Consider the following 21,567-nt stretch of genomic DNA (forward strand, 5'->3'; position numbering starts at 1 on the left):
TGTGCTGTTCCCTCCAGCAGATTAAAGCAAAAACTGTTTTAGAGCTGCACAATAGGTTTGATTGTGCTCTGGAATGTGTTGCCCATGGAGGAGCGAGGTGGCGAGGGTTGGCATCCAGGGAGGAGAGCGAGTGACACCCTGAAATGGGAGCACAGCTCCTGGCTAAAACATGCAATGCTTTGCTCATATCAGGGTGCCCTTATTCCCTTGGGGACAAGCTGCATATGCACTTGTGTGATAAAGGTCTCTACAATTTGCTCAAAGAAAAGCTGGTAAGCCTGAATTAAAACTAGAAGGGCCAGCCTGGGTGGCAGGAAGGATGTGAAGGTGGTTGGATCAAGTCATGTATTGGGGAAGCTGGCATGTGGTACCCAAAGGTTGCTTGTTTTTTTTACATAGAAAAATAGTCTTGCAATGTCCAATGAGCTGTGATCCTGCAAAGAAACTGGGACATAATATCTAGCCCAAGGGAGTTCCCCTTCATCTTTTAGCTCTTTTGCATAGCAGTCCCTGCCTATCAGAGAGACTTTTTAATGCCTGTAGAGGTGAACTGAGATGGATGTCAACAAAAGAGGAGTTTTTTCATGGCAGAAAATCCCCTGATGTGCTGGCAGTGGGCCGTTTTGGTGGAGATGATGACCAAAGCCTGGCTATGGCCACATGTGGGAGGGAGCTTCTCCAGCCCGGCTGAGCTTCTGCCGCTCCATACCCCTGCACTGCCCAGCCTTTCCTGGGACTACCCTACCCTGGGCACTGTTGGGACAGCTAAGGTTCCCCCAGGCTGCCAACTCCCAGCTGCTGCGACCACGGCAAGGAAAAGAGGCAGCATGGCCAGCAGCCAGAGGGATGTTTCAGAGCCAGCTTTCCTCTTTTTTCCCCTGCAGCCCCTGGTATTTATTCCCATTTTCCCAATAAAAGCCAAATGCAATGCAGACCCCGGCGCCTCTCCTTGCAGCTGGGGCTGCGGCCCGACGGCGCTGGCGTGGCGTGGGTGGCCCCGTTCCCATCGCTGTGCTCGGGAGCCGCGGGACCGATGATTCATTTGTGGTCCCGGGCGCTGCACCCTACCACCCGCGAGGGAGGAGGGAGGGAGGGAGCGAAAGGTGACGGTATTTGTCAGCGCTGGCAGAAATAGCCACGTTTCAGATTTCACTGGGGAGGTGGGGAGGCAGAGAGGGAGATCAAGACCAGTGTGATGCTCAGCCCCGTTCTCAGACTGCCTCGTAGCCAGGTGTGTGGGGGGAAAGCAGTGCCCTATTTTCCTTATGGGCAAGCATTTGCCCACCTAAATTTGAGGGTATCCGAACCACTCCTAGCATCTGCATTGCGCAGATCAGGTAGAGAGTGGGATACAAACTCCCTCTCCCCTTGCTGTGTCGTGTGAGCTCACCCTGCAGACAGCTGAGATGACTTTCTGGGGTAAAGGGAAATTCCCTAAGAAGGCACTCATGTTTTCCTGCTCTCTATGCCACAGCAGCTGCTGGACTCCACTTGACTGGTGACCATATTGGAGAATGATTCTTATTTTCTTGCTAGTGAAGGGATTTTGCCTGTTCAAGGGCTGGACTCTGCCCGCAGCTTGCCCCTGGAATGGGCCAGAGGCTGGGATGTGCTCCTGGGCTGCCCAGGGTGCTCTGCAAAGCTGGGCAGTTTTCGAAGATCGGATAATCTTATCTTTGAAGACAATTTTTAAATAGAGTGGATCCTGTTGCTCAGCACACCACGACCACACTGGATAAGGGAAAAGGTGTGAACAAAGCAGCCACCGAGATTTAAGGGCAAAGCTGTGATCTTGTTCCTTATGTTAGTGATTACCTCCTAAAATCAATGGGATTGCTCAAGCAAGTTGCCATTTTGAATCCAAGATTTTACTGTGAACTAAACCTAAGCTTACCTGGTGAGGAGATGTTTGCTTAGTGGTTTCCAAGGGGAAAACCCGAACCGAAGGCACATACCGACAGCTGCTCCTGAAAACCTCCCGGTTTCTTAGACCAGGGTTTATTATATTCTGTATATTTATATATATATGTATATATGTAAGATATGATAGCATCAAGTGCAAAATTATTTTAAAATGGATGTAGATTATTTTAAAAGGTGGATTTAAAACCCCACAAGTTGTAAGACAAAAAGTGGGGAAATAAAAGGAAAAGGTTGAAAATAAAACATAAGGCATACTTCAAATTTAGCCTAATTTTAAGATGAAAATGAACATTTCTGCAGTCTTGGTCTCAATGTGATCAGCTCAAAAGGCCCTGTTTCATACTCTGGCAAACATTGTTCTAATGAAATTATAAAAAGTTATTTTCCCCCCTCTCTTCTGAAAGCAACTTAACATTGCTGTTTTTTAAAAAGGGTTGTTTTAGGACAGTCACAAGATATACAGACCTCAGTGTGGCAGTGCTATATCAGATTGGCAGCGATACTGAGCAGCAATATCCAGACACAGATTGTGCCGGTATCATGAGGGTGTAAATCCGAGTTTCCGATTGCTTCAAAATCAGGAGCAGCTGCCAGGCACATGAAAGGTTGCTTGCCTGAATTCAGAACTGCAGTCAAACTGGTTCCTCTGTCATTGCAGGCTGTGTGATTTACTAACCAGAGTGGCAGAGAGGGATGAAGGTTGCCTAAAGCCACTCAGGGCACCACCATGGCTGCATCCCCACTGCCAGGATGCAGCAGGGAGAAGAGGAATTCCTCAGTGCTCTGCAGAGGACAATCATCCACTTCCCTTTCTCCCAAACTTGAAACATCTCCTGCTCCTTGGTAAGTGCCTTCTGCAGATGTTTTAAAAGTGACTGTTAAGCTTCCGTGCTGTGGGGGCTGCCCAGCTTCTATCCTCCCCGTCCATAGAGAAAAGATCCTAATCTGATGGGTGTTTGCAAATATGAAAAATGAAGCTAAGGCTCATTTCCCTATCTAATAATTCTAAAAATTTGGTGAAACAAGCTTGGCTGTCTTTCCAGGTGCCTGCCATGCCTCTTCTGCTTGTCCAGAGCTGCCTTTTGTCGCTTACTCACAGAAGCCATGGAGGCCTGACCCTGTGTGTTGGCTTCCACGGCAGTTTTGCTGTTAGTGCTATTGCTTCCAGTGTCAATTCCCATGCGAGATAAGACACGTAGCCTTGTTTGGAAAGTCAGGCTGGGGCCCCCCTGTGGTCAGGTCCCTACTGGAGGAGACTTTGGGGCTGTTCATCTGACAAGGAGAAATGTTGGAGGGGATGCACCTTCTTCCAGGAGGCATCGAATCCCTGGGTACGTGCGTACCATATAATATGTAGGTTTGGTGTGAACCTAACCGACACACCCGAGGCAGTTTTTCTGCAACATGATGATAATAGGACTCACCAGAACTGTAGCTAAAACACCCAACCCTGACATTTTGCCTCTGTGAACTAAGAGGCTGGGAACGGCTGGCTTTCCAAAGCCTCACTCTGTGCTGTGCTGCATGGTGGGTCATTTTCTTCACAGAAAAGTGATGGCTAAGAGGGGAGGGGAGCAGGCCTTGTGCTTTTGAAGGGACACATTTTAGTTTGGCAGCAGAGAGCAAGGGAAGTGGGCTTGGGTTAGCTGATGCTTAGCCTGCAGGCCCCTAGTCCCTGAGCACTGGTGTACCCAGCTGCACTTCCACTGGCTCAGGGCTGTAGCTCCTGCAGGTCCTTGAGCCCCAAATTTCCCAGAATTTTAAAAGAAACCTGGGTTTCTGTCCCAGCAGTAACATTAGAGTTTGACTGAGACTGCGCAAGGATTATTCCCAATTCACCGTGGACATTGGCATTAACTTATTCTTTGTCTCTTCTTCTGCAGCACATCCTCCAAATGGGTGTTTAATCAGAATCCAAGGTAGGAAGTAGACAGAAGTAGACAGATTTCACCCATCTTATCACCAGCACTGAAGTGTTTCAACCACACTGCAGTGCAGGGGAGGGTTCACTGCATCCCTCCCTGAGTCATTTTATGTCTCCTTCAGTTGCCAAAGCACTGTGTTGGTGACAGGAGCAGACTTGGGCATGGCCAAGGAGGCCAAAGATGGAGCTAGTGCCTGATCAGGAGGGTACAGAGGATGTCCCTGCTCTTCTCCAGGATACCCAGTGCCTTGAGACTCAGCATCATCACCTCTCTGGCCATCATCCAGAGCAGAGGGATGAGTGCTGGGAAAAGCCCTGAGACTTGCTAATCAGATTTTCTCTCTCCTCTCACCAGGGGAAAATGGGGAAGGAAAAACTTCCATCCTTCCTCTCCTGGCCACAATGGGAAAGAGAAGTTGTATTTACTTTCCACTGCCTCGTAGCTGGAAGGAGGAGGAGAAAAGAGAATTTGGAAAGGGAGAAAGGAGAGTCTTGGGGTGTGGAGATGCCCATCAGTGACCACACTGGGGTCTGCTGAAACCTGAAATGGGCACACAAGGTGGGCAGTCTACAGTGTGGCACCCCCACTTGTAGACAAAGCATTTACTGAGTCATACAGTAACAGTGCAGGGCAAACTGGGAAGGCGACCCAGAGAAAAATCTGTCCCATCTGCGGTTGTGTCAGGGGTGTTGCTGGATGTTATTTATAGCATTTAATTATTATTTTTACTTGTCCCAATTCTTCCCAGACAGAGAAGGTCACTCAAGCCATTGCTCAGGAAAGAACATGATCTTAAACGGGTAAAACAGAGCTAAACTCTTATGGGTTTATTTTTGTTTGTTTTCTTTTTTTTTTAATTATTCTGGCATTCTCACTTTGCTGATCACTGAGATTTCCTACGCACCTCACCTGAATGACAGTTAAGCATGACATTTAAAAAGACAAGGAAGGGTGGAGTGACACAGAGATATGGAGGTGAGTCTGTGTTAATGTTTGGCAAATAAAAAAAAGAAATATTAAAAAAATTTCTTGGTAACAAGCACCAGAGGTATGTGCCACAGTTGTGGGTGCTGGGACTGCAGGAGGGAGCAGGCAAAGGGAAGCTGGCAAAGGGAGCGCAGCCCCCTGCTGCCCCTACCTGTTTCTGTGGGATCCCTGGTGCGAAGTGAGAGCCTTTTGGAGAAGGAAAAACAACCCTTCCATCCAGACAGGATGGGTCTGGACACTAAACAGGATATGCTGATCCTGGAGGGGGTCACTCGTGGCAGCAGGTATGGGGGCAGCTCTAGGGTTATGGCTGTGGCTTGCCTCTGTGGTGTATGGGAACAGTCACCGGCACTGAAAGAGCACCCCATGTGTGTCCAACTGCTGTGTGGCCTGAGGTTGTCAGCCTCATGTACTCAAGCTGGAAGGAGTTGTTACTGCTGCAAAAGGATGCAAATTCAGGCATAAAATGGGAAGAAGTTAAAATCCTGTGGCAAGTTTCCCCTACATTTTTTGCTCTCCCCATACTTAAAAAGAAGAAGTTGAGAGGCTTGGGGCCTTCCACAAGCATTCGCCTTGGGATGTGGGCTCTAAACCTACCCTATTTAGATCATAAACTCCTTACTTCCCTGTGGTCTGGGGATGAACAGTAACTGCGTTGTGGGATGAACAGTGCCTCCTCTGCCTTGGCAGTGTGACCCTGCCCAGGAGTAAATGACTGTGGTGGCTGTCAAGTAAATGCAATAAAAAAATTATTGTTGCTGTTAACACACCTCTCCCCACTCTGATTCTCATAATTAGGCCAGATAGAGCAGCTGCTAATTTGAGTAGTTTCTGTGGCTCCCCTCTGACAGTCTTTTTAGCAGCACTCTCTGATTTTAATTGGGCTATGGAAAGACATTGCCCTTTTCTGAACCATTTGCTAGACCTGCTCACCTCCACTAACAGTGACACATGACTTTACTGCACAGAAGCCAATGTAACAAATCAACAAATAACTCGTGGTATCTGATAATCCAAGTGACGTAGGTGATTAATTGCCTAGAAACTTACAGGAAGACACTCTCATGCTGGGTTTTTGATGGTGAAAAATGAGCTGTGAGTATCAGGGTGCATGGTCCGGCTTTTTGCAGGAATGGAGATAAAGATTTGAATCCAGGACATTCAGGGCTAAGTCAGTTCAAAGGTCCCTTAAAAGGGTTTGTCTCTGGGATCAACGTGCGTCCCTCCCCATCAAAATGGTCCTAAATGGAGATAGCTGTGATGCTTGCTTTGGGGTAAGGCTATCCATGCCATCCCATGTATGGCTATCCATGCCATCCTAGAACTCCTGAATCTCCCAGGTGAACAAGACCTGGGAGTCTTGTTCATGTATCGTGAAGTCAAAGTGAGGCAACACAACCCTCTAATCTGATATAATGTGCAGTGCAAGCCGTGTGACTTATTAATTTCAACTAGAGCATTTTTTCCCCTTCTTTCAGAAAAAAACAAACAAATGAGCCAAAAATTTGTGACTTAATGATTTCCAGCAACAGGGAGCCCACAGCATCACTGAGTAAATTGTTGCAGTGGTTAATTGTGCTGATGAAGTCAATGGAGTTACTGTAAACTGAAGTTATATCAGTGTAACTGAATAAAAAATTTGGCCTAGTTACCCGAAAGGAGCAGCACTTTGAAGTCTCTATATGTCTTTAAATGAAGTTATTCTCCAGCGGAAGATGCAGAAATGCAAGACTTTTCATCTAAAGCATACTACAGCAGTCAGTTGTCTCCAGTATACTGGAATATTAATACAAAAATCCAAGTTGCACCCATGCTTAAGACAGTTAATTGGACTTATTTTATACATCAGTCTGTCTGTTGTCGTTAGGGCTATATTGCTGCTGGCTGTGATAACATTTTTATCTGTTAACTTCCAAGCTACTGCGAGTAACACCGGCTACTCACGAAATGAGTCAGCTAACTTTCCTTTTAACCGTTTGTTCTGCTCCCTGAAGGTGTTATGAATGTTGTGGTATGACAAGCTGGTCAACACTCATTCCTTTAAAGCTTATGTATCAATTTTATTGTCACAATAGGCTTTCTAAAAATGGGTTCAGAGTTTGTAGCAGCTGGGCAAGAAACATTTGTCACTTTAGTGCAAGGACCTGAGTGAAAACAATTGTTTTGATTTATTTAAAAAGCATCTTATGATGGAAATTGGTGTTATAACATCCAGGCTTTTGCTCCCAGAGGAACAATTCTTACAGACTATCTGAATTATCCAGAACCAGTCAAGGCAGATTTATACTTAAACTGCATTATAAGGAAATACACTGCAAATCACCGCAACAAATCATTACTAATCACAATCAATCGGAGTGATTAAAGCTCTGAAATCTCTCCTGAAGTTGCATTAATAAATGTGAAATTGCATGCAAATGGCACTGCAGTTCTTAGTCCCAGCCAAATGTTATGTCTCATCACCCCTCTCACCCAATGTGTTGGAAGGTTTTCCCTTGAGATGATGTCCTGAAAAATGGCTTTTCCATCTTGGATGAAATTTCCAGGAGAGGACCGAAGACCTTTATCCCAGAGAAAGAAGGAACACTGTAGTTTGTTACACCCTAAAAAGAATTTAAGCCCTATAGACTAGTCACACCCTTACTCAGTTAAAATATTTTCAGACTAGCTAACTTACCTCTTCACATGAGAAATGTCTGTGGTATTCTTCTTAACTTCCTGTGCTTAACTGCTGGGGCTATGGTTGCTGTACACGGCAAAGAAGCTACAATTTCCCACCCCAGATGTGAACAGGGATCTCCAGCATATATTTATCTTTTTTTTTTACATACATCACAGAAATGTTTTGAAGCTTAAAAAGCCTCTTGGACTATGTTTATTCGGTGTTTCAATAACCTCCTGTGAAAATGCTCACAAAGGATAATTCTTCTTCCTCATCCATGATATTTTGCTTGTTCATTAACTCAGTGTTTGCTTCATGCTGATTATAAGGTCATAACACCATGGCACTGAAATGCATAATTTCCAGAGGTTACTTGCTCTCTTAGCTGTGAGAAGATGAGGAATTACACCCCAGAGGATGCTTTCCAGATAGAGGGTGGAGACTGCTCTTCTGGGACTGCAGAGTGAGGTGGCAATATGTGGCTGTGCCAGAAGCCCACTGTCACCAGTGCTTTCTGGGATCAAAGGGTGATGAATGACCCTAAGTATGTTGCTGACATATGATGCTGACAGCATCTGAGGAAGGCCCTGTAAAATGTAATCCTTAATCCATCTCCATGAGCCCAGAAAGGCTCATGTAGTTGATGGGATGTGAGAGAATTTGAGCCCTTCAAAGACAGAACACAACCCCTTCCATGCCTACTGCACTGGTGTGAACTTGGCCTGCACAATAGAAGCCTTTTATAATGTCCCTGTGTTTTATCCTCATCCAAACCAGCCAAAGCAAACAAAAAAAAAGTCCCAGATGACCAATCACTCACTTGCCCATGGCCCTCATGAGACAGATGTGAATGTCTGCCACCTGGTCTAGGAGGGAGGCAGATGTGTCTACACACACCAGTGTGGGCACCTGGCAGATCAGCAGTGTAATTGCTGAGTGGTGAATACCAGTTTGTCATGTTCTGGACTCCTTCCCCATGTACACCTACTTTATGTGCTTTTTTCCCTGTTTAGAGGAGAGATTCTCTCAGCCCATAAACACCTCTGTAGCAAGATAGTTTTGTGTGGCTCTCCTTCATGTGGCAGAGGTGACGGTGAGGATACCCAATATAAGGAGGAAACCTGTGCGCCATAGGAGATGTCCTCCAGACTGCTCTTCTACTAAGTGTCTTTTTGAGGTCATCTCCTCCAGCCACTGTGCTGCAATAAAGGGTGTTCACACTGTCAGCAGCACTGAGAGCAGCATCAGCTCTGGTAGGGTTTGCAGCTGCTGAAAGAGGCACTGCTGGGAAGAGATGTCAACAGTTGCTTTAGGATGTTCCCATATCCCAACACAGCACAGATGTACCTCAAAGGCAAGAGGAGGTGACCCAGATCTGGTGCATCACATCTCCCCAAAGGGTGTTGCTGCAAAGTGGCACTTCTTGATGCAATTGCTTCTTAGTGACAGGAATGAGGTAGGTGTGTTTTAATGAAGAGTGGCTTTAGCTTCATCAGGAGTCCCTATGTGGTAAGATTGCTCTGCTGTAGGTCAGTGCTGTGGGTGGGTTCACCCTCCTCCTCCACATGGCCAGTGGCCCCAGGCACTGCAGGACCACCCGTCTGGCTCTGGCCAAAAGTCACGTGAAATATCTCCTTGCTAGTGGTGCTGGTGTTGGTGAAGGAGGTGATGAGGTGGACTGATACTTGTATCTTCTGCAGAACAATAGCTACGCAAACATTTGAGGAGGAAGAAAATAATGAGGGGAGAAAAAGAATCTGTATTTCTCTCCTAGTTTCAGTTGGGCTTAAAACATGGTGATTTCTCATGGTGTCAGGATACTTGTGCTTGGCTAACAGGCTGATGTGAGCTGCAGCTGATTCAAACCAGCACATTTTAACAGGGCAACGGGGTCAGCTGGTCATGGAGGCCAATCATCTTCCTCCTATTGTAAAAGTTGAAAGGTTATCTCCCTGGTAGGTCTGCTTTGATTTAACACTCTCCCTAAAGGACTCAGGAGTGCCTCCACAAGCACTTAATGCTTCCGTAAGCCTACATCCATCCCTACAAATGTGCACATGGTTCTGTGTGTGCCAGAGCTACAGCTCATGGGGTATCACAGAGCGTTTTCTGCTCCATTTTTTTTCACAGTCTTTGTAAGATTTCCCTATTTTTACCCTTAGCTGTTACTTACTAAGCTAAAGGTATGTACTTCAGAGCATATTCACCCTTGACTTTCATCTGAGGTTACCTGGATGGCTGCCTGAGAGCTTTCAGGTTCATTCTTACCTTCATCTTGTCCCATCATTTAGGGATAAAACCTGGCACCTGACCCTAGCACTGCTTCTCCATTCCTGTGAACGTTTCTATGGTTTGCATGTCTGAGGCTGTGTTCTGCTTTTCTATCAAATAGTCACTGCTGAAATGAAATTAAATCCTTTACCTCTCAGCAGACCATGAGATGCCGTGTTCAGCAAACACAGGTCTGCTCTTCAAAACCTTTCATGCTGCTTCTTAGTACGCTGTTGCTTTGTGAATCAGTGTCTCACTTCAATGGTGAAGAGTCCTATCTATAGTGAAGATGATGTTTCTGGCACTGGACATACTGTCTTCTGAAAGGTCTCTCCTGCTCCTCTGTGATCTTTCTCTATTTTACTGTGCAGGTTGTGCATGCTTTGCTTCTCAGTAAGTACTAGAAAGTTTTGTTTATTTTAAGTGAAAAAGACACTGATAGTATGTACTTCTTTCCATGACAGACTTCCATGCCATTTTCTGTAAGTTCATCCTCGGTGCTTCTTGCCAGTGTCTCCATGGGCCCTCATTCTGTATCAGTTTGCTTTAAAGTAGTTTTTCCTACCTTCATGAAAAGATAAAAAAATCCCTTGCATTCCCAAGATACATCAACACCCTGGAATCCCTGGTTGCTGCCACAAGGTTCCCTCTCCACTCGTTGCCCTGCCTCACCATCGCTCTTTGCCCTGCCCCCACTTCTGATATGAAACCAGCATTCTCTGCTGGTAGATAAGGTGAGCCCTGCAGAAGACCAGCTGATGAAAACAAGTCTTTGTTATAATAACAGGTTAACAGGTGAAGGGAGCAATCTGAGAGGGGGGAAATCTACCTTACCCCATAGTACCAATAACAGCTGACTCCATCTGTGGTTCTTCCAAACAAGTATATTCTGGTATTCTAAAGGCCATTGGTAATTCTGATTATAGTCCATGCAGAATTTAAAGTTGTTATCAATCTTCTCTCCCTGTTGTCTGACACCAACCCATTTTCAGTCAACATACTCATTTTTAAATTGCTATTAAGTCTACAACACCGGCATGGCATTTTAAAGTAAATTTAGTAGCAGAAATTGAACAACACTCACAGATTACTAATTTATGTAGCTTTAATCAAAGTGAAGCATAAAGACGGTTTTAAATAATAGATTCATAGAATGGTTTGGGTTGGAAGGGACCTTAAAGATCTCTTAGACTCACAGCTGAATATAAATTTGTATGCTTGATAGTACTGTGTAGTAATAGTAATAATGGTATTAATAAGATACTATTATTAGACTTTTATTACAGGTCCAGGGAGGTGATTCTGCCCTTCTACTCCCCTCTCATGAGACCCTATCTGGAGTACTGTGTCCAGATCTGGGGTCCTCAGTACAAGTCCAATGTAGATCTTTTGGTAAGAGTCCAGAGGATGACCATGAAGAAGATCAGAGCAGGAGCACCTTGCCTACAAGCTGAGAGAGTGTGAGAGTTATTCAGCCTGGAGAAGGAAGACCTTATAGCTGCCTTCCATAACCTAAAGGGGGCTACAACAGAGCTGGAGAGGGCATGTAGTGGTAGGACAAGACATAATGGTTTTAAAATGAAAGAAGGTAAATTTGGATTAGATACCAGGAAGAAATTCTTTTTTTATGAGGGTGGTGAGGTACTGGAACAGGTTGCCTAGAGAAGCTGTGGATGCCCCATCACAGGCAGTGTTCAAGACCAAGGTTAGATGGGGTTTAGAGCACCCTGGTCAGTTGGAAGGTGTCCCTACGCCTGGCAGGGGGATTGGAACAAGATGATCTCTAAGGTCCCTTCCAACCCAGACCATTCCATGATTCTATGAAGTCAAAACAGAGAATTGCTCAGCTCTTCTGTCTCTCAGGCCAGGTTTTGGATAAGTGAATTTTCTCTGCCTGTTTTTCTTCCTCAACTACAAATGGAGGTAAAGGTGATTGGCACGGACCAAGATGTCTGAGTCATGGCAGGTGAATCTTACACACATGTTGAACTACTAAATGAAGCCACACACAGATTCTTAAACGCCCATCTCCCCAGAAGCCTTGGACAGGAGAAAAAGGACTTGAAAGCTGCTCTTTTACCTTATGACTGGGAATATTGCAGGTACTTTCCCCTTTGCCTGAAGATATTGTTAGAAGGGAGCAGAGGCCCTTTTTACCACCATAACAAGTATTAACTCTATTTTCCCCCAACTTAGCTGAGCAAAGGTTTTATGTAAGCCACATGCTTACATGTGAAACATGCTATATTGTGAAACAGGGCTTTTCTCCCCCATTCTTGCTGTGCCCACAGTGATATGGCTAACAAAAGCTGTTGTCTTCTGAAAAGGAAAATCGTATTTCTGAATTGTTTCCAACGGCCCGGGTTGCTCTTTTGGTTTCTAACTAAACTCACTGCATCATAAGAAATCCCCTTCACGATTTGTCTGCTTCCCCCACCAAAGTCCTTGTGAATCATCCACAAGGGAACAACACAACGCCGCTACCGTGCTGAGTGTAGCAGCTGCCAGGCTGCTCTCCTCGTCTGCTGCAAGATGATGCCCAACATGAGCATTCAACAGCTTTTGTGGGTCGTTAATAGGACTTTCAAAAATTTTTGGCCTTTTTTTCATCCCAGTTGATTCAACAAGATATGCCACTATGGTTTTGCAAAAGAGGCTTCCAGAAACTTTTTCACAGCAGGGTTGCCTATGACAAGAAGCGAAAAAAAGTCTTTGGAAATCAGAGAACTTATTCTGCTGTGCAATCTGTGTAGGAAAAAGTTCACTTGCCACTTTTTTTGCTTGGCTCTGCCAGTGCAGATTCAACATCTTTCAACTTCGATTCCTGTGAAGCACTCTCTAAATATTTGTCACAGTCTGCTTTTGCTTGAAACCTACGGAGCAGAGCAAGCTGTGCAACAGAGCATGCCAGCATGCTTGTGAAAAATCCCTTCTGGATGCCTGTCACTGCTCTGCTTAGCACTTTGCACTCTCTCTCTAGCCATCTTCTTGACCTTGTGTTTACCTCCGTGGCACTTACCCACTTCCTCGCTCATCTGCAGATCCCGTTGGCTGGCTAAAACAGTGCTGCACACACAGCAATCTGTCAGCTAGACCGTAACCCCACTGAGGAAGAGATATGCTGATTTCATCTGACATTGGCACATGAATTTGATTAAATTATCAAAGAAAGAATCTATTGATGTAGGTGTTTTCGTAGTCGTTTGCACGACTTCCAAGATGTTGCTCAAATGGATGTTTTTTTCTGACCACTGTAAGAAAATCTTGGGTTTGATCATGGAGGAGGAGTGTTACCCATGGTGTAACAGTGGTGCTTGGTATGAAGAGTTGTGTAACTGATGTGTCAATGATCCACAGCTGATGTTTTGCTAACCACCCATCTGGCCTCTAAGCTACTCTGGCTGCTGCTGTCATATCACCAGCAACCACTGAGTCTCCTCTCTCACCTGCAGCTGGATCAAGCCGAAGACCAAAGAGGGGCTAAAAGTGATCTGGGTTACTGTTTCTGTAAGGACTTTCTTCTAGGCTGTGTTGGGCCACAAAGTACTGTCTTGTCCCTGGAGAAACAGGAATTGAAGTGAAAGGTTATAATGCCAACCTGTAATGCTCAAAAACTGCAGGAGGACAAGACATATTCCTGAAGATCTGTCAGAAAAGAAAATAAAACTGAGAGCTGTTCTGGTGAGTCAGAAATACTTGGGCATCACTATCTGCAAACTACGACCCTTGATAACCAGCCAGTTGCTGAGAAATTCTATGTACTCAGCAGTGAGTTTTACAATTTCCTCTCTCAGCTACCAGATTTTGATAGCTTTTTAGGAATATGATGACATCATTTTGGACTTCTTTGTTCTCTCTCTTTCTTGTCTTCTCCTTTTCTTATCCTTCCCACTCTTCACAGAGACCACAGATGACTGAATACCACCTTCTTCACCCTTTCTACCTCTCTTCAAGCTTCCAGATGTTCATCATTGGTTGAAGTTGCTGCCCTGGAGGGGTCTGAATTATGTAGGTGCCAACCCCATAAGACAAGAGGTGTAAAACACAGTTATTGTCCATTGGTCAGTGACAAACCTAGAGACTGCTGGTGACAAACCAAGTCATCTCCTGGCCTTGGGCTTCTGCCTCTGTAGTTTCCTTCTCCACAGCCTTGTGGCTCTGGAGAAAGTCCTTTCCTTGCCTCTGTGCTTTTCAGAAGTGTGAGGCATGGAGTTTTATTGGTTTGGGGAACTGACTTTGAATGGTTACATACTGCTGTGCAGGATTTTGGATGTTGCTCTGGAGGAGGCTGTACATCTGCTTCACAACCTGGGTGCCCCTCTGCTAACAGGGCCTTGAGGAGAAAGGATCTAGACAGGCTCAGACTGGTGCCTGTATCTGCACTGCTGATTTAGTTTCAGTGTTTAAAAAACCTCACTCATTAGATTCACATGATGGAGCAGCAAAGAAAGTGTCTATTTATGGAGGCTGAGGAAAATCCACAGAGATGTGGGTTGCTGCTATTTGTCCGAATGGCGCCTCCTGACATCACGAGTGGTTGGAAAGGCTTGTTCAGGAACAACAGAGAAGGCAACTCTGCCTGACTGTGTTAAAGCCTTAACACTTTCAGCATCTAGAATTGCATTACTTGTTTTTCATTAAAGAAGTCTTATTTTGCAGGAAGTTTCATGTTTAGGGATAGTAGTGCTTTTTGAGTCTTGTGAGAACAGGGTGCTTCTTGCTTGTTTGCAAAGTGACCGCACGGCAGATATTTTACAGAGAGTAGGATGAGGTGTGTAAATAAAAGGAAAAGGTTTCATTAAAAAAAAAAATTACAAGAAGATATCAACTGAAAGGAAAATACATCTGACAGATCTGGAAAATAAACAAGGATTCCTGCTTTTCTGAACTGAATTTCCTGTAATGTAAAAATGCAGTTTTACAACAAAACTATGAAATGTTCAAGTTTTTTACAAACCCATATATGTTAAGGAATTCTTTAAAATTCAGTTTTATCCCTTGTCCATTTTATTTTGACTCTTGAGTGCTTCTTCAAGTGTGTATCCAAACACCCAGTGGCTATCACTGCTGGGTCCTCCTGGGTAGATGGCTTGCAAGAATTGTTGAGGGTGCCTTGCTGTTTATTCAGGTGGGTCAAGGTGTGAGAGCAGCTGGCTGCCTGATATACCACTTCATGAGGAGCTGTCAGTCCCTGGCATCCCCAAGCCTGTCAGTCAATGCGCTGTGCCCAACTGCTCAGGATGGAGCACCACTGGACAAGGACTCCTTTGTCAACTCCAGATGTTCTATCTTTTTGCAGCACTGCCTGATTTTGCTGGAAACATCACAGGGAATTGTAGCCTGGGGTAGTTACTCTAGACTTGTGAGTGCTGCAGGGCAACGTCAGCCATGCCCCAGGATCACAGGGAAAGGAAATGCTGACTGGTTCATGCATGGCAGAAACCAAGGTGCAGGTCCAGCTTTCCAGCACACACTCGACCGTGTGAACTTCACCACAGTGCAGAGTTTTGAAAAGCAATATTACTTCTAACTGCACCAAGGGCAGAAACTCTGGATCCATTTGCCCATTAAATCTCCACAATTCACATTGTGGTGGGGATGTTAATGTGGCCTGGGTGAGCTCTCTAGGAGTAACCCATGCAGACCTGCTCTGGACACCTGTGGAGGTTGCCCACTGACCCTTGGAGGCACAGCTCTGGAATGACAGTCCTTCAGTGTCTTTTAAGTATCTTTGAGGGTTCTTTGTTTTGCAAAATTTTCAATTTGGGGTGCTCTGATACACATCCTTTTTCTTCATACACTGGTAATTCCTCTCTTTGTTCCATGTTTCTTTTCCTCCTTTCTGTTTTTTTCCTTTCCTTTCTTTAGGGTCTTTCCCTCATTGTGACTTCTTTTTGTGATTCCCTTATCTCCCCCCATCCTTTCTTTCTTCTAATTTTTTCCTTTGTTCTCACTCTTTCCCCTCTTCCCCTTCATTGTATTTCCCATCCTCCAGTGGCTTTGGCACCTGTTGGAGAGGACAGAATATCTCCTGTGGGTTTATGCCTCAATGAACAGGTCCGCACCACAGCAAAGAGATACCAGAGAGTCCAGTTGCTGTCAGATTCAGTTTTTGTTTGCTTGGGTCTTTTTTGAGGTTTTGGATTTTTTTGTTGTTGTTGCAAGCTGCTTTATCAGCCACAACAGCAGCAAAGAGTGAAAGTGGGTGTCTCTCAGGGAGCCACTGCTGAGTTCTGTGCAGCTGCAGCAGCATTTCTCTAATGTGTGGGTGGATGGATCTGAATAGCCCCAACATTTACCCCTTTGCAGCCCATGCCTTTGTCCCCCTCCTAAATCTCATTGGTGATCCCCATCTCCTTTTTTCATAAAAAGAGAAGCCACCAAACTGCTGCCCACCATGTGTCTTCCCACTACTGATCACATGGCACAAACTTGTCTGATCGTGGTTGAGGTTCACTATTTGGGGCTTGGCAGATGCAATTGTAAAATTGAAACTACTGGTTGCTGCTCTTATCTGTTTCCAGGCTGGTACGTGGTGTGCCTCTGCCTTCAGGTAGAACCGTGCTGGTTTCAGTTTCATCAGTATATTCTCCTCACAGCCCAGGTATGAGCAAGGTTTGCATTTGCAGCGCCAGATCTCAAAGCACTTACAACAGTTACCAGTTAACATTGCAAACATCAGGTTTGTAATGGGTAGACATTATTATACCCATTTTGCAGAGAGATAAAAGAGTGTAGGGTTGCTGTCCTTCTGCTAGGGTTGCCTAGGGTTGCTGTCCTTCTACTGTGGACATTTACCCTATGGATGATATTTTTTAACTACAGACTTTACCTACTGAGTGTCCTGCCCAAACATTGCCTTCTGTAGTGTGTTAGTCACCAGCAGCATAGGAATATATGCATATATGCCAAAATACTGTTTTACTATTATTGTCTGAGCATATTTGCATCTATATAAATCTAGCAAAAAATGCATATAATGTTATCATGCATATGTATTTGTGTGGCATATACATAATGACCTCTTTGTATGCAAATCCAGTTATATACATATATAAATATGCTTTTCAAGCACAAATTCAACAATGGAAAAAATATTTGTTTTACCAGCCTTCCTGCTGATTCTGGCTATAAATTATTTTTCTCCTTGATAACAGGTAGCTATCAGTTTTCCAGGGAAACAAGGGAAAAGAAGATGAAATAGTTGTCAAGCATTGCATTGTACTGTGCCATGAATTTTCCTTTCTAAGGACTGAAGGGAAATCACTGAATTATATCATAACTGTCAAGTGTCCTGTTTTTAGCTTGTTGCTCAAACACAATAAAATTATTTAATATACAAAAGCTATCATGCGAAGCCAGTCAATTTTTCCTTCAGTGATATATAAAGGAAACCAAGAAATGAGAAATGCACCTGAAAATGTTTAAACATTGACAGTAGGATGTGGGAGAATATTGTAATAGATCATATTTACAACAAAACAGAAACTCAACACCCTGGAAAACACACACAGCACTTGAACTGTGTTTACTTCCAGGCACATTGGCCTTTGCATAGGGGTGGGCCAGGTGATTCAGCTGAATCTGAAGCCTGATAAACTCTTGCCTTCTGTTTTTACATCACAGCCAGTGATTGCACATGACACATTAAAACCAGATACCGCTATGCTGACACTACCTTTGGTATTTATTTATTGTATTATCCTGGTAAGGACCATTTCTTGGTCATACTGTACCTCAATCTTTCACTTACGCGTGTGGGTGCAAGAGGACACGTGTTTAAATGGGAGGTCTTGAGCCTAGGTTGTGACAGAATTGAGAGCGGAGTTTGTGTCAAATATTTTCTTCTGTTTAGCTTCTGTTTACAAACTGTGGCAGCAGATTCTGGTTCCCAGTAACTTATGCCTCATTTGAGCTCATTCAGTGAATATGGTTTTGTCCAAATGTTAAGAGCCATGCTTAACAGGAATTTGAGCTGCATAAATCACACCAACCGGTAAAGTTGTCTTACTATTATTTCTTTTCTTTGATTGAAAAAACATACAAGTGCTTCTAGCATGAGCTTTTGCACAAGAAAATGTAAAATTAAATTCTGATTCCTTATAATAGTGCAACTTAGAAATGGTTCCATGAAATCCTGCCCTCAAATCTTAACTGTTTACATTTTTGCAGATGCTGAGAAAAAATGAAGTATGAGCAACATCAAAGGAAACTGTCCCAAAACACATAGTAAATATTTTTGCTATCTATTTTTAGTAAAAAATATTTTTAATACTAAATTATTTTTTAACTTTTGTAACTAAATATTTATTGCGGCACTTCTTTTAAGCCAGGGTGGTCCAACATCATCAGCCATTAGGTCTGCACCAAGATTTTGGTAGCCCAACATCCAGCAGCTCCATCTCCCAGTCTGGGAAGCATGACCCCACCTTTGTCCCTCTTGACAACTCCCTTTCACCCTTCCTCCTGGCAGAAGTGCCTGCCAAGCCCTCTGACTGCTCTCTACCACTAAAGCTGCTACAGAGAAATTGGTGAAGGAGGAAGGGGCTGGCTTGGGTTGCTGCTGTCTGGTTTGAAGGCTTGTTGTCAATTGCTGGTGGTGAAGAAGAGGAGGAGGGGGAGAAGGAGGAGTAGGAGATTGGAGAGAAGGAGAAGGATGCAGCAGCTGCTGTGCAAACCTCCGTCACAGCAGTCCAGCTCCCTGCAGCAGGCTGTGAGGAGGTGAAGGAGATAGTATTTGGTTGTTTGGGCAGCTCTCCCATCACCAGCCACAGTTCCCCATCTCCTCTGAGAAGAAGAAGTGGGCTCCTTGAAGGCTTTTTGGAGGCTGGAGTTGCACCACACTGAAGATCTGTCAGTTCTCAAGTCTGAAATATGTCCAGTGAGGTGGGCAACCAGTGCAGTCAGCACATGGCCCCAGTTCTAACCATACAGATGTAAATCCAGAAGGGCCTTGCTGCCTCTATGGGGAGTGTTCAAGATTTTTGCCTGTGTGTAGGCAGAGATGGACCTAAAACAAGGTAATTTCAAAACCCTCACCAGCAAGTACCTGACAACTCTTTGGTGACATGAATTTTTTTAAACCTAAGGACTGGGTCTTGGTAGACCTGGCTTCCAAGTTGGTCTCTGCCCATGCAGCCTCTCTGAGGCCCTCTGCACATTATAAGTGTTCGTGGTGGCCACATTTCCCCCTGAAAAGCAGGACTAGTCATCTCGCCGTTCTTTTGCTGTCTCTCTGCAGTGCCCAGTTAGCCCGTAAGCCCGACTTTGTGTGGCATAGCCTTTTTCTTACTGTTGATGCAATGACAGAGGGATCAGAGATTATGTGTTTTCTGTGCACTATAAAGTGGGACGAGTGGGATTTGCTGGCCTGAAGGCAGCTAGCTAAAAGTGAGTGGCAACCACTGGGAGTAAGTGCCTGGCTTCTCAATGGCCAGTCATCTCCACTATCTGGGGTGGTGAATCACTCACAGGGAGAATGTGTTTCTCTCCATTGACCACAGAGTGATCCTAAATGTGACCTCCACCTGTCCCAGATGGACCCTGCCCTGCCTGTGGGTGCTGCTGTGTGAGACAGGAGGCAGAGGGCGGGTGGAAAGGGAGTGGGAGCTCAGCATTACCAAATTGTGGTGAGGGTTTAGCAGATCTTTAAATTCCATTTGCGGTTCGTTTGGTTGGTGCGGAGAGATGAGTAGTGCCAGGAGGAAACTCACAGCAGTGAAGCTCCTGCTCTGAAATGCTGTGCAGAGGGACTGCCTTTCTCCAGTGGCTCAGTAAGAAGCCTCAGATGGGTTGGGAGAGCTTCAAACACTTTGAACTCTCTTAGCAGGGCAACGTAAATGCCTTATTCAACCAGGACATGTCCAAACCCTCCTGTATGGGGCAGCACTCAGCTACCCTGGGCTGGGAGCAGATGTGACTGAGGTCCCGCAGCACCCTTCCAATAACCTAGACTCCTTGGAAACATGCATTTCCAATCAAAGTCAGTCCCTTCTTGAGAGACATGGGAGGAAACCGGAGGGGCTGAACTTCCCCATCCTTCCTCAGAAAATGAGCTTTCTCCCAGCTCTTATGATACCACACAAAAATTGGTATTTCATTGTTGCTTTTTATTCTGTTAAAACATTTGTACTCTCTCACCACGCACACTCATGTAGAAAAAAAGAGCTGTACATAGAGTATGAGTGCTTTCAACTTTATGTAATCTCCTGCTGAATTTGATCAAAACCTCAGGAAGTGAATTATACAGACAGTAGTAAAAAGACAGCACTGATCCTTTATTTTGGCTTCCTCAGACCCAGAATATGAATAGAAGGCTCTACTTTATTCCAGTGATGATAAAAGGCAATCTTCAGGTCTTAAATTTGAAAAAAAAATACAAGTTGATGCTAAGGTTGATAGGAGACGTATTGTAGAGGAGTGGAAAACAGGAGCAGGAGTAGGAGTAGAGAAATGAAAAGGTGGAGTGTAGGAGGAGGAGGGTGGGAGTAGAAAATGAATTGTGGTGCATCCATCAGCATTTCAACATTGTGGGAGATGAGATAAACCTAATGCTGTCATTTGTAGATGCAGGAAAATTTCTTGTACTGAGCCATGACTGTGCTGAGCTGTTTTAGGAGCTGGAAGCTCCCCTTCAGCAGCAGAATGGGTGGGTTTGTTCACTGTGGCGTCTCCTAAGTGTGGTCAACAGTGTTGGAGTGCACTGGGAGAGCAGTGTAGACAGGGTTAGACATTTGTATTGTGCATTGCATGCGTGTCACTTTGTTGCTTTGACTCTAAAATCTGTTAATTTGATCCCCAAATACTTGATGGAGAGAAGAAATCCTAAAAGAAAAGTGGAGAATCATGCATGCATGGATTGGGGCCTTAAAGAAGAACTCACTCACCTGGGCAGTTCTGCCAGAGTAAACTGCCAGCATTACTCATCCCAGGAAAGGTCTCATCGGCCTTCATCCTTCCTCCAAACCTCAGCAGACCTGGTCCCAGCCATTAGCAAGCACTAGTCAAAATCCCTGCAGCAGAGCTCAGCCCTGCCTGTTGTGTTGAGAGTCATGGGGACCCACTTGCTGAGCAAATGCAGCACTTGGAAGATTCTGGTTTTACCCTCTCTACCTCCATGCCCTTCGCCCTTCACTGCAAACTGCTGTCTGTACTCACTGTATACACTGCTAACTTTTGAGCTGCAAGAACATCAGTGATATCAGGCACAAATGTGGCAGAGCCCCACCAAGAAGGTGAGGTGAGCAACAGCAATGTCATGTAGGGCCAAGAAAGGGGGAGTATAACCACTGTCCTGCAGAATGAGTTGGGCTGAACCAGGGACACACCAGGGCTTCCTAAAAATCCCCCAGCAGTAGCTTTCTTCCCAGTTTTCACAGTTGGCATCTGAAAAATGAAAGTTTTTTTTTTCAACATCTATGTATACTAATTGAGTTCAGGGAATAACATCTCTACTTTTGACAAAATAAAAGAGCAAGGACTACAAGACTAAAAAAAAGTCCTTAGAAGAAAGCCTGGGTAATAAATCCATTTCCTTTAGCAGGATGGGTGCCAGTCTGGCTCTTAGATCTCTTTTTTTCAGGAACCCAGGAAAGAAAAAGTGCTCTGTGTTCTTGAGCACTTCTTTTGTTTTGGCTCCCATTTAAACACATCCATTCGCTGCACGTCCCTGGCTGCTTCTCACCATTATATAACCTCTGCTTCTCCTAGGCAGGGTGCTCTCCCCTATTGCAGGGCAACTACTGCAGCCGAGTTGTGTAACACTGCCACATAAAGCTGTTCCAAGTTGAACATGGCATG

At 44.8% G+C, this 21,567-nt stretch overlaps 1 long non-coding RNA gene across 2 annotated transcripts; it reads left to right on the top strand.

Annotated features, from left to right (window-relative positions):
• The first annotated feature begins 11,961 nt into the window (after positions 1-11,961).
• On the top strand, positions 11,962-17,987 carry LOC120324829. 2 transcript variants are annotated; one of them, XR_005566480.1, is made up of 3 exons: positions 11,962-13,449; positions 16,293-16,372; positions 17,941-17,987. It is a non-coding gene; the product is annotated as an uncharacterized LOC120324829 (long non-coding RNA). The 2 variants fall into 2 exon arrangements; XR_005566479.1 differs by lacking the exon at positions 17,941-17,987 and adding an exon at positions 16,926-17,160.
• Positions 17,988-21,567: the final 3,580 nt, after the last annotated feature.

This window comes from Pipra filicauda, unplaced genomic scaffold (genome assembly GCF_003945595.2).
Source record: "Pipra filicauda isolate LSUMZ 115617 unplaced genomic scaffold, ASM394559v2 scaffold124_size2119055_pilon, whole genome shotgun sequence".
Classification (NCBI taxonomy): domain Eukaryota; kingdom Metazoa; phylum Chordata; class Aves; order Passeriformes; family Pipridae; genus Pipra; species Pipra filicauda.